The 13,219-nt window shown below is 44.1% G+C and overlaps 1 long non-coding RNA gene across 1 annotated transcript in view; it reads left to right on the top strand.

Annotated features, from left to right (window-relative positions):
- Positions 1–13,219, top strand: part of LOC139761369 (uncharacterized) — a 283,732-nt gene that overhangs the window by 71,286 nt on the left and 199,227 nt on the right. Inside the window, exon 2 of the long non-coding RNA XR_011715505.1 lies at positions 4,055–4,114. This is a non-coding gene — a long non-coding RNA (uncharacterized lncRNA). The remainder of the gene's footprint in view (positions 1–4,054; positions 4,115–13,219) is intronic.

Below are 13,219 nucleotides of genomic sequence, written 5' to 3'. Positions count from 1 at the left end.
GACCTTGGCTCCCACCACGCGACGGAGGCGTCGTAGAAGCTTAGATGTTCCTGTCACAGTTCACAGCATTAGTTTGGTGTGATAAGAGAAGTTTACTTCAGTATACGTGCCAGTACATTCCTCCCTTTTTTTTTTTATCATTCTATTGAATGCATTTGTTGTGATTTCATAGACCATATGATAACATTCTTGATTACGACGAAGATATTTACGTTAGTCAATTTTTTTTTTTTTTAGAACTTACTCGATAAATGAAGTTTTTTTGGATGATATTGTTATAAGCCAATTTGTCTTCGTTGTCAACGAAATTCCAGCGCCAGACGGACTGGAAATGGGTACATCATGTCACATGAGGTTCTTGTTAACATACTACATGAAACATACACAACTTTGCGAAACAGTTCGTCTTATGGATGGTATGGTTTTTGTGCTTGTTTCGTATACCTTACCTTACTTCCTGCTCCAGGAGGCCCCACTGTCCTTCTATAAAGCTCCTGCAGCACTCAGGAAGCTGGCCACGTCCACCGGTCGGTACTACAGGTGTCGTTCAGTGTTATGATATTGTGTGTATCCATGTGCAGAAAGTGGAGGGCCGTTGTGTAGTTAGTATTGAGTGTCTTCTTTATAGTAGATGAATTGTGGGTAGGAAGGGTCTTGGGACACGGTGAAGCTGTGTATGTATTGTGGTAGTGATGAGCTGTGTATGTATTGTGGTAGTGATGAAAGCATATTAAACATGTACATGTATGAATATGAATTGATCCCGTTTTCATATTATTCTTTCTTTACTGAAAAAAAAGACCGTTCACGACAAATGCGCTTTCACCAAGTTCAGTTCTGTTTATGGTTCAAGGTAACATGGGCAAAATTGACATAATTCATGTATAGCCACGAAGAAAAAATATGTATATGCATCCGTGAGGGAGTATGGCTCATGTATAGGTCAGTAAATTTCACATTTTGAAAGTGATTTCGTCTGCCGATCACCACTTCCAAGAAAAATCCAAAATTAAATTTAGGATAAATTAAGCTTTGGTGTCTTGTATATAAGTCACTGTAGGTGCAAGAATTCACACAACGGATACTATCCTCAGTCTTTTAAAAAGTTTTCGAAAAATTCCATAGATTATGATATTGTATGTAGTCATATAACGTCTTTAACAGTTGATCGTCTCCGCTAGGCGGTCGACACCAATTGTTTTCTCCTTCCTCTGTATTTCCTTTTGCGTAATATTATATATTCATCCTTTGATCCTTTCCCTATTACCATCCAGTTTGTCCCTCTGGAGAAACATTTCTTACCAAGCAGCAGCAACATAATATATTCTAAGGTAAGAAATTATCTATGAAATCTTTCCAAAGGAAATTATCTCATTTACGTAAAATATCTATTTTTTTCATATTTTTGGCTGGTATATAAGAATAGTTTCTTTTCTTGCCAGTCAATGCTACAGTATTTTTTATGAGGTAAAAGCACTCATAATCTGTTGCTTAGAATCTTTAGAATGTTTGAGCACTGTGACGATATTGTCAGAGCTCTGTGAAACCAATTCTTGGAACACTGTGAACACAATGTGAAGATATTACTCGAACACTATGAAGATAATGTTAAAGTACTGTAAACATAATTCTAAAATACAATGAAGATAATATTATGTCAAGATAATGGTAAAACACTAATAAGGTGATGTTTGGGCACTGTCGAGATAATGTTGGAACAGCCTAGAATAAATGTGAGAACGCTATCAAGATGATGTTTAAATTCTCATTCTCATCTGTAGTTCTGAAACAATTTTTGTAGTGGGAAAAGAAAATTGTCCTATGACAGAGTGGACACATTAGATGATAGTTGGATGAAGTAAATCCCCGCTTTCTTCTTCGCTTCACGAAGATATTGATCCTGCAGTTTTGCCTCAGGTCCTGGAAAAGTCTTATGAATTTTAACCAAAGTTATTTCCTCAGTCGCGTTTGAAAGGTATGTGGTGTATGGCGTTATCCGCTCTGTGTAAAGCGTTCGGCGTGTGAAATATTTTCCATTTGCATTTTCACTCAATAAAGATAAAACAAAATAAAGTATTAGTATGCTTCGTTGAAAGATACGATTTCCGCTTGTGTTGAATAGGGACAGTTGTATCTCACACAGAGGTAACCTGGATATTCATTCTCTGTTAACGGCAGAGAATTGGAGGTAAAGCTCCCAAAGAACTGGAGAAGAATGAGATTCGTCTAATTGGTAGTTAACACAAAGCTGAGTACTTTGTGATGATGGCCGCTAAGCCAGTTACAGAATCCGTCCCCGTAGTCTTTAATAGGCCTAATTTGCCCCCTAGCCCCCGCCCCCCAGCCCCCCGTCCACAATAAAGGGGCCCATTTTTTCCTGCGGTGTGATCCTCTCCTAAATTGGCGTCAGCTAATTTTTCAAAGGCATGTGTCTAAGCCTATTATGGAGGTAGTGGAAGACTAGGGGGTCCACGGGGACGAGGAGTGGTGGCAGGAAGGTAGAGTGTGTGTGTGTGTGTGTGTGTGTGTGTGTGTGTGGGAAGAGGAAGGAAAGGAAGTGGAAGAGACAGGGAAGGCTGGTCTCCTGTGAAGCCGGGAGGTGAGGAATCTCCGAGACACAGAATTGATGATGACAATGTGTCTGTATCTGAGGGCGTTCGTTACAGGATACGGGAGGATAAGTTTGCAGCTGAAGGATGCCTGGGAAGAAGAGGCGAGGTGCAGCAGGACGCAGCTGGGGAAGGATGATACAGGGACGTGAATGAGGAAGGTGGCGGAGGCTGCACGGTGGGAGGAGGATCAGTGCACTGAGGAGGAAATGAGACGGAGGTGAGGACGCACGTCGTGGAGGAGCTGCGAGAGGGGAGGAGGACATGACTTCGGGTGGGAAGTCCTGCAACAGGAGATCACGGAAGGAGGCTAGAGGGAAGGGCGCCATACGAAGCCTGTAAGCAAGATGGAGGAGGGAGTGTTTCGAGATAAGGAGGAGTGAGAGAGAGGAGCTCCTGAGAGACTGTGGAAGGAGGAGGGCGCCAGCAGATTTATGATGGTAAACTGGGGAGATGGGACTGAGGGGGATAACTTAGGGAGTGGGCAAGAGGAGGTTGGGGAAGGGAGGCTGAGGAGCAGGGGTGGTGAAGGGGAGGAAGTCGAGGGTTGGGAAGGGGGGAAGGCGCCCATAACTTCGGTAGTTGGGCGGGGGGGACGCAGGATAGGCCTATGGTTGGGTGACGGGAGAGACACGCGGTCTTATTACCTATTGATCGCAGGTTTTTGTGCATCACGACACGAGAGTGTAGATGGTGCTCCGTGTTACCAACTGGGGCGGCTCAGCAGCTGGACGCGTCAGGCATAAGGCAGCCCCATTACCTGTGATGTGTGCGCGCCCCTCCGCAGGATCGGTGTTGTAAGACGAGTCACCGGACATGACCCCTAGACGGTGGTTGCTTGGACGTCTATACCGACTATGAGGATACACTTCTTGTATAGTCTGACCTCTTGAGCACGACGATACGACCCATCAGGACGCCTGTACGACCCTAGGGTTATGATTGTCGGGACTGGTCGCTGTGGCCTAGGGTCGTACCGTCGTGTGTCTTGTCGAACCGCTGTATTCCAATGATTAATCAAACTGCAGGTCACAATCTTATACCCGGGTTGATGAGAGGACAAACGCTACTCTTAGGTGTACATCTTCTTATGTTATGCTATTATACACATATCATGAAAATATTCATGTTGTATATATATATATATATATATATGTGTGTGTGTGTGTGTGTGTGTGTGTGTGTGTGTGTGTGTGTCTAGTCTTGGTATGTCTTTCTATGGAGGTCATACTGAACGCCCTTGTACGTATTCGTACTCGGAGGTTCAGTCATCGTACTCACAGAGTGAAACTGTCGTACTGAAGAGTTTAAGGTTTGCATCTGATGAGTTTGTTTAGGTTGGTTTTTGGCTGTCTCCTTGGGTTGCGTCCATTACGTGCGGTGTCTGTCTAAGATTCTAATTCTTCACAAATAAATAAGTAATCGATATTTTTCTCTTTCAACAGGCAGTGTCTTTTTGCAAGAGCAGTGAGGATTTTACAGAAGCATCGCTACTTTCGCTACGGGTAAGTACCTCCAGTTTTTGTTTTATGGTGAAGGATGTTTCCCAAACCTGTGTTACCCTGTACAGTATTTCCAAACATTTGCATATTCTTCGAAAGAATCACTTTCACTGTGTGTTACCCTATAGTGGACGTTATCATCATTACACTAGACAGTTTCATCAAGAGCGGCTGAACCCAAGTCCGTGTGTACACATAGCGTCACATCAGACCATTAGTCTTGTTCGTCACGAATGTTTACTGTTTATCCTCGTGTCATGAGGCGCGCTAGGGAATACGATCATCATAACGTTGATGTGCAAAAATGACAGAACCGTAGAATACCACCATATCATCAGAAGGAAGAAGAAAGGTAATTTGTTCACAAGTGAGTGTCAAAACTCGTGAGTCTTAAACTGCATGAATTACATAACATTTCTCGAACATTTCCTGTTACGTTTTCCAGCAACTACGACGATGGAAAATTGTCGCAAAGTTAGATGCAACTTTAGTGGAAAGTAGAAAGCTTCCCATGTGGCTGGCTGGCTGGCTGGTTGGCAGACCAGATCGCGTATACGTGATATCAAGGAGCAGATTATGAGGCTAGTATGGTTGTTAACATGTGGAATTAATTACCAGTTAGTGGTCGAAAGCGTAACAATAGATACGTTAAAGAAAAGGCGATAGATATTTGGCTTCATGTCTGCGAGTAACGTTGCTTGTGTTGTGGTCTCCTGAGGACGATGTTCCCTCCACTCCTTCAGATACAATGGTCACCGACCTCCTGTTGCCGCAGGGTCCAGGCACTGCGCCCCTCCGTCGCTGCTGGGCCTCGTACTCCCCTCCACCCGTCACAACGGGGTCGGTCCATGCACCATCCCCACCCACCCGTCACAGCGGGCTCCAGGCATCTTGCCCATAACCCCTCACGTAATCGGCTCAGTATGCAAATGAGCGATGGCAGAGGAAGAAAGCGCTTCCGTCTTTAGGCCAGAAGTCACACCGGGAGGCTGGCCACTCCACTTGCCCCAACCTGAATCCTCCTCCTGCCCACATCCTGTTTAACTTATAATGTGAATAGTGATCTGTAGGTTTGGCAGTACTCTCCTGTCGTATACTATATGTATTTTCTAGATATATCTAAGTACTGGTGTATGAGTTCTGTATGTTTTTCTCAGTATTTAAGTACTATTGTACGACTTATTAAGTATGACAGTTTGATAGTGTATTCGGAGCTGAAAATCTAGATATCTAGTGATTATGATTTGCTGTCAACAGACGCTGCTTCTTGATTGTTTCTACGTAGGAGAATGACAGGTTACAGAGAGTGTGTTAGTGATGTAGTGAAGCTAATGTTATGAACATGAGCTACAAGATAAGTGCACCATCACTAGTGTGTCGACACCCACCAACACGCGGGCTGGAGGCGTCCTGGTGTGTCGGTCTATTGCAATTGGTTCATTTATAATACACTTTGTGGTATCACCTAACCAATGTTAACCAAACTTAAACAGTTCACTTACGACGTAGGATGTTGAAGAATTCATTCACCGTTGCATAATCAGTGTGATCGTTCTTCATACTGCGAAAGTTTACGTTATCATTAAGGCCCAGTCCACTGAGCAGAGTCCGTAGACACTCCGGCCCCTCAGTAATGTGTAGAACCTTGGGACGTTGACCAATACCCTAATCCTATGGGATACAGCGTCAGCTGGTGTGCCGCACCACGTCCACTTTGAATAAAAAAAAAAGAATCTTTGAAATTTTAACATTACATGCAAAGGAGATGAGAACAATGTGTGGCTCCCTCTGCTGATTGATGGCTCGGGGGTGGAGGAGGGAGTTGACTGGTTGATGGCTCGGGGGTGGACGAGAGAGTTCACTGGTTAATGGCTCGCAAGGAGACAAGGGTGTCCACTAGTTGATAGCTCATAGATAGACAGGGGGCGTCCTCCGATTGATGGCTACGGGGTAAATAAGGGTGTCCATTGGTTGATGGCTCGTGGGTAGACAGGGGCGACAGCTAGTTAAAAGCTCGGGTGTAGATACGGGCGTCCACTTGTTGATGGTTAGGGTTAGACAGGGGCGTCCACTGGTTGATGGCCTAAATGAGCGTCCACTGGTTGATGGCCTAAATGAGCGTCCACTGGTTGATGGCTCGGGGTAGACGGGATGTCTACTGATTGAAGGCTTGGGGCTGGGCGTGGGCGTTCACTGGATGATGGCTCAGGGCTGGACAGCTACGTTCATTGGTTGATGGCTTGGGGTGGGGCCAGCCATGAGCTAAGGGGAGAGGGGGGATTATGGGGGAAACATCAGCCGGGTTATAGACATTAATTTTGCACATATTCAATACTTCTCTTGATAACAGGAGAAAGTATGTGGCGAAGATCAATTATTTCGTTTAGCTTTTAGGGTTCTGAGAACGTACGATCATTTGAGCTTTTAGACAAAGATACATCATCTTTTTTTTTTTTATAACTTACACCGTCGGTACTACAGGTTCGCTCAGTGTTATGATATTGTGTGTATCCATGTGCAGAAAGTGGAGGGCCGTTGTGTAGTTAGTGTTGAGTGTTTTCTTTATAGTAGATGAATTGTGGGTAGGAAGGGTCTTGGGACACGGTGAAGCTGTGTATGTATTGTGGTAGTGATGAGCTGTGTATGTATTGTGGTAGTGATGAGCTGTGTATGTATTGTGGTAGTGATGAGCTGTGTATGTATTGTGGTAGTGATGAAAGCATATTAAACATGTACATGTATGAATATGAATTGATCCCGTTTTCATATTATTCTTTCTTTACTGAAAAAAAAGACCGTTCACGACAAATGCGCTTTCACCAAGTTCAGTTCTGTTTATGGTTCAAGGTAACATGGGCAAAATTGACATAATTCATGTATAGCCACGAAGAAAAAATATGTATATGCATCCGTGAGGGAGTATGGCTCATGTATAGGTCAGTAAATTTAACATTTTGAAAGTGATTTCGTCTGCCGATCACCACTTCCAAGAAAAATCCAAAATTAAATTTAGGATAAATTAAGCTTTGGTGTCTTGTATATAAGTCACTGTAGGTGCAAGAATTCACACAACGGATACTATCCTCAGTCTTTTAAAAAGTTTTCGAAAAATTCCATAGATTATGATATTGTATGTAGTCATATAACGTCTTTAACAGTTGATCGTCTCCGCTAGGCGGTCGACACCAATTGTTTTCTCCTTCCTCTGTATTTCCTTTCGCGTAATATTATATATTCATCCTTTGATCCTTTCCCTATTACCATCCAGTTTGTCCCTCTGGAGAAACATTTCTTACCAAGCAGCAGCAACATAATATATTCCAAGGTAAGAAATTATCTATGAAATCTTTCCAAAGGAAATTATCTCATTTACGTAAAATATCTATTTTTTTCATATTTTTGGCTGGTATATAAGGATAGTTTCTTTTCTTGCCAGTCAATGCTACAGTATTTTTTATGAGGTAAAAGCACACATAATCTGTTGCTTAGAATCTTTAGAATGTTTGAGCACTGTGACGATATTGTCAGAGCTCTGTGAACCAATTCTTGGAACACTGTGAACACAATGTGAAGATATTACTCGAACACTATGAAGATAATGTTAAAGTACTGTAAACATAATTCTAAAATACAATGAAGATAATATTAGTGTCAAGATAATGGTAAAACACTAATAAGGTGATGTTTGGGCACTGTCGAGATAATGTTGGAACAGCCTAGAATAAATGTGAGAACGCTATCAAGATGATGTTTAAATTCTCATTCTCATCTGTAGTTCTGAAACATTTTTTGTAGTGGGAAAAGAAAATTGTCCTATGACAGAGTGGACACATTAGATGATAGTTGGATGAAGTAAATCCCCGGTTTCTTCTTCGCTTCACGAAGATATTGATCATGCAGTTTTGCCTCAGATCCTGGAAAAGTCTTATGAATTTTAACCAAAGTTATTTCCTCAGTCGCGTTTGAAAGGTATGTGGTGTATGGCGTTATCCGCTCTGTGTAAAGCGTTCGGCGTGTGAAATATTTTCCATTTGCATTTTCACTCAATAAAGATAAAACAAAATAAAGTATTAGTATGCTTCGTTGAAAGATACGATTTCCGCTTGTGTTGAATAGGGACAGTTGTATCTCACACAGAGGTAACCTGGATATTCATTCTGTGTTAACGGCAGAGAATTGGAGGTAAAGCTCCCAAAGAACTGGAGAAGAATGAGATTCGTCTAATTGGTAGTTAACACAAAGCTGAGTACTTTGTGATGATGGCCGCTAAGCCAGTTACAGAATCCGTCCCCGTAGTCTTTAATAGGCCTAATTTGCCCCCTAGCCCCCGCCCCCCAGCCCCCCGTCCACAATAAAGGGGCCCATTTTTTCCTGCGGTGTGATCCTCTCCTAAATTGGCGTCAGCTAATTTTTCAAAGGCATGTGTCTAAGCCTATTATGGAGGTAGTGGAAGACTAGGGGGTCCACGGGGACGAGGAGTGGTGGCAGGAAGGTAGAGTGTGTGTGTGTGTGTGTGTGTGTGGGAAGAGGAAGGAAAGGAAGTGGAAGAGACAGGGAAGGCTGGTCTCCTGTGAAGCCGGGAGGTGAGGAATCTCCGAGACACAGAATTGATGATGACAATGTGTCTGTATCTGAGGGCGTTCGTTACAGGATACGGGAGGATAAGTTTGCATCTGAAGGATGCCTGGGAAGAAGAGGCGAGGTGCAGCAGGACGCAGCTGGGGAAGGATGATACAGGGACGTGAATGAGGAAGGTGGCGGAGGCTGCACGGTGGGAGGAGGATCAGTGCACTGAGGAGGAAATGAGACGGAGGTGAGGACGCACGTCGTGGAGGAGCTGCGAGAGGGGAGGAGGACATGACTTCGGGTGGGAAGTCCTGCAACAGGAGATCACGGAAGGAGGCTAGAGGGAAGGGCGCCATACGAAGCCTGTAAGCAAGATGGAGGAGGGAGTGTTTCGAGATAAGGAGGAGTGAGAGAGAGGAGCTCCTGAGAGACTGTGGAAGGAGGAGGGCGCCAGCAGATTTATGATGGTAAACTGGGGAGATGGGACTGAGGGGGATAACTTAGGGAGTGGGCAAGAGGAGGTTGGGGAAGGGAGGCTGAGGAGCAGGGGTGGTGAAGGGGAGGAAGTCGAGGGTTGGGAAGGGGGGAGGGCGCCCATAACTTCGGTAGTTGGGCGGGGGGGACGCAGGATAGGCCTATGGTTGGGTGACGGGAGAGACACGCGGTCTTATTACCTATTGATCGCAGGTTTTTGTGCATCACGACACGAGAGTGTAGATGGTGCTCCGTGTTACCAACTGGGGCGGCTCAGCAGCTGGACGCGTCAGGCATAAGGCAGCCCCATTACCTGTGATGTGTGCGCGCCCCTCCGCAGGATCGGTGTTGTAAGACGAGTCACCGGACATGACCCCTTGACGGTGGTTGCTTGGACGTCTATACCGACTATGAGGATACACTTCTTGTATAGTCTGACCTCTTGAGCACGACGATACGACCCATCAGGACGCCTGTACGACCCTAGGGTTATGACTGTCGGGACTGGTCGCTGTGGCCTAGGGTCGTACCGTCGTGTGTCTTGTCGAACCGCTGTATTCCAATGATTAATCAAACTGCAGGTCACAATCTTATACCCGGGTTGATGAGAGGACAAACGCTACTCTTAGGTGTACATCTTCATATGTTATGCTATTATACACATATCATGAAAATATTCATGTTGTATATATATATATATATATATATATATATATATATATATATATATATATATATGTGTGTGTGTGTGTGTGTGTGTGTGTGTGTGTCTAGTCTCGGTATGTCTTTCTATGGAGGTCATACTGAACGCCCTTGTACGTATTCGTACTCGGAGGTTCAGTCATCGTACTCACAGAGTGAAACTGTCGTACTGAAGAGTTTAAGGTTTGCATCTGATGAGTTTGTTTAGGTTGGTTTTTGGCTGTCTCCTTGGGTTGCGTCCATTACGTGCGGTGTCTGTCTAAGATTCTAATTCTTCACAAATAAATAAGTAATCGATATTTTTCTCTTTCAACAGGCAGTGTCTTTTTGCAAGAGCAGTGAGGATTTTACAGAAGCATCACTACTTTCGCTACGGGTAAGTACCTCCAGTTTTTGTTTTATGGTGAAGGATGTTTCCCAAACCTGTGTTACCCTGTACAGTATTTCCAAACATTTGCATATTCTTCGAAAGAATCATTTTCACTGTATGTTACCCTATAGTGGACGTTATCATCATTACACTAGACAGTTTCATCAAGAGCGGCTGAAGCCAAGTCCGTGTGTACACATAGCGTCACATCAGACCATTAGTCTTGTTCGTCACGAATGTTTACTGTTTATCCTCGTGTCATGAGGCGCGCTAGGGAATACGATCATCATAACGTTGATGTGCAAAAATGACAGAACCGTAGAATACCACCATATCATCAGAAGGAAGAAGAAAGGTAATTTGTTCACAAGTGAGTGTCAAAACTCGTGAGTCTTAAACTGCATGAATTACATAACATTTCTCGAACATTTCCTGTTACGTTTTCCAGCAACTACGACGATGGAAAATTGTCGCAAAGTTAGATGCAACTTTAGTGGAAAATAGAAAGCTTCCCATGTGGCTAGCTGGCTGGCTGGTTGGCAGACCAGATCGCGTATACGTGATATCAAGGAGCAGATTATGAGGCTAGTATGATTGTTAACATGTGGAATTATTTACCAGTTAGTGGTCGAAAGCGTAACAATAGATACGTTAAAGAAAAGGCGATAGATATTTGGCTTCATGTCTGCGAGTAACGTTGTGTTGTGGTCTCCTGAGGACGATGTTCCCTCCACTCCTTCAGATACAATGGTCACCGACCTCCTGTTGCCGCAGGGTCCAGGCACTGCGCCCCTCCGTCGCTGCTGGGCCTCGTACTCCCCTCCACCCGTCACAACGGGGTCGGTCCATGCACCATCCCCACCCACCCGTCACAGCGGGCTCCAGGCATCTTGCCCATAACCCCTCACGTAATCGACTCAGTATGCAAATGAGCGATGGCAGAGGAAGAAAGCGCTTCCGTCTTTAGGCCAGAAGTCACACCGGGAGGCTGGCCACTCCACTTGCCCCAACCTGAATCCTCCTCCTGCCCACATCCTGTTTAACTTATAATGTGAATAGTGATCTGTAGGTTTGGCAGTACTCTCCTGTCGTATACTATATGTATTTTCTAGATATATCTAAGTATTGGTGTATGAGTTCTGTATGTTTTTCTCAGTATTTAAGTACTATTGTACGACTTCTTAAGTATAACAGTTTGATAGTGTATTCGGAGCTGAAAATCTAGATATCTAGTGATTATGATTTGCTGTCAACAGACGCTGCTTCTTGATTGTTTCTACGTAGGAGAATGACAGGTTACAGAGAGTGTGTTAGTGATGTAGTGAAGCCAATGTTATGAACATGAGCTACAAGATAAGTGCACCATCACTAGTGTGTCGACACCCACCAACACGCGGGCTGGAGGCGTCCTGGTGTGTCGGTCTATTGCAATTGGTTCATTTATAATACACTTTGTGGTATCACCTAACCAATGTTAACCAAACTTAAACAGTTCACTTACGACGTAGGATGTTGAAGAATTCATTCACCGTTGCATAATCAGTGTGATCGTTCTTCATACTGCGAAAGTTTACGTTATCATTAAGGCCCAGTCCACTGAGCAGAGTCCGTAGACACTCCGGCCCCTCAGTAATGTGTAGAACCTTGGGACGTTGACCAATACCCTAATCCTATGGGATACAGCGTCAGCTGGTGTGCCGCACCACGTCCACTTTGAATAAAAAAAAAAGAATCTTTGAAATTTTGACATTACATGCAAAGGAGATGAGAACAATGTGTGGCTCCCTCTGCTAATTGATGGCTCGGGGGTGGAGGAGGGAGTTGACTGGTTGATGGCTCGGGGGTGGACGAGAGAGTTCACTGGTTAATGGCTCGCAAGGAGACAAGGGTGTCCACTAGTTGATAGCTCATAGATAGACAGGGGGCGTCCTACGATTGATGGCTACGGGGTACATAAGGGTGTCCATTGGTTGATGGCTTGTGGGTAGACAGGGGCGACAGCTAGTTAAAAGCTCGGGTGTAGATACGGGCGTCCACTTGTTGATGGTTAGGGTTAGACAGGGGCGTCCACTGGTTGATGGCCTAAATGAGCGTCCACTGGTTGATGGCCTAAATGAGCGTCCACTGGTTGATGGCTCGGGGTAGACGGGATGTCTACTGATTGAAGGCTTGGGGCTGGGCGTGGGCGTTCACTGGATGATGGCTCAGGGCTGGACAGCTACGTTCATTGGTTGATGGCTTGGGGTGGGGCCAGCCATGAGCTAAGGGGAGAGGGGGGATTATGGGGAAACATCAGCCGGGTTATAGACATTAATTTTGCACATATTCAATACTTCTCTTGATAACAGGAGAAAGTATGTGGCGAAGATCAATTATTTCGTTTAGCTTTTAGGGTTCTGAGAACGTACGATCATTTGAGCTTTTAGACAAAGATACATCATCTTTTTTTTTTTCTTCATAACTTAGTGGGTCTCCACAGTACTACAGTCAGGCAGACTTCGATCATTGCATGAATGTCTGAAAATGTTGACGACTATGACGGCAAATCATACAACAGAGACTTGACCTAAAATGTATTGTGCAGACTTGCTGGCCGGATCAATGGCAATAATAATTGTGACAACACAAAGAGACAGACTTTCCGCGTCACGGTGAACTTTGTATGTTCCAACGGAGAAATACGTTTCTTATATTTTCTGTATCATTGGTTTGAATTGTATTCTCGTTAATCGTTTGCTATTGAATGTATATATATATATATATATATATATATATATATATATATATATATATATATATATATATGTGTGTGTGTGTGTGTGTGTGTGTGTATCTTGTTTTGTGAGCCCTGTGAGGCAGTCCATGACAATCGAGAACGATAAATCCTCACTCCATCTTGTCGTTCTCTCTCTATATTTCTTTCTGAAAGAAGAAAATCGTCTCATGACACTGATATGTTCCTTAACTAGACCTCTTGTCAGATCCCGAGCATATCC

This window comes from Panulirus ornatus, chromosome 3 (genome assembly GCF_036320965.1).
Source record: "Panulirus ornatus isolate Po-2019 chromosome 3, ASM3632096v1, whole genome shotgun sequence".
NCBI lineage: Eukaryota > Metazoa > Arthropoda > Malacostraca > Decapoda > Palinuridae > Panulirus > Panulirus ornatus.
This window is presented reverse-complemented; position numbering and strand designations above follow the sequence as displayed.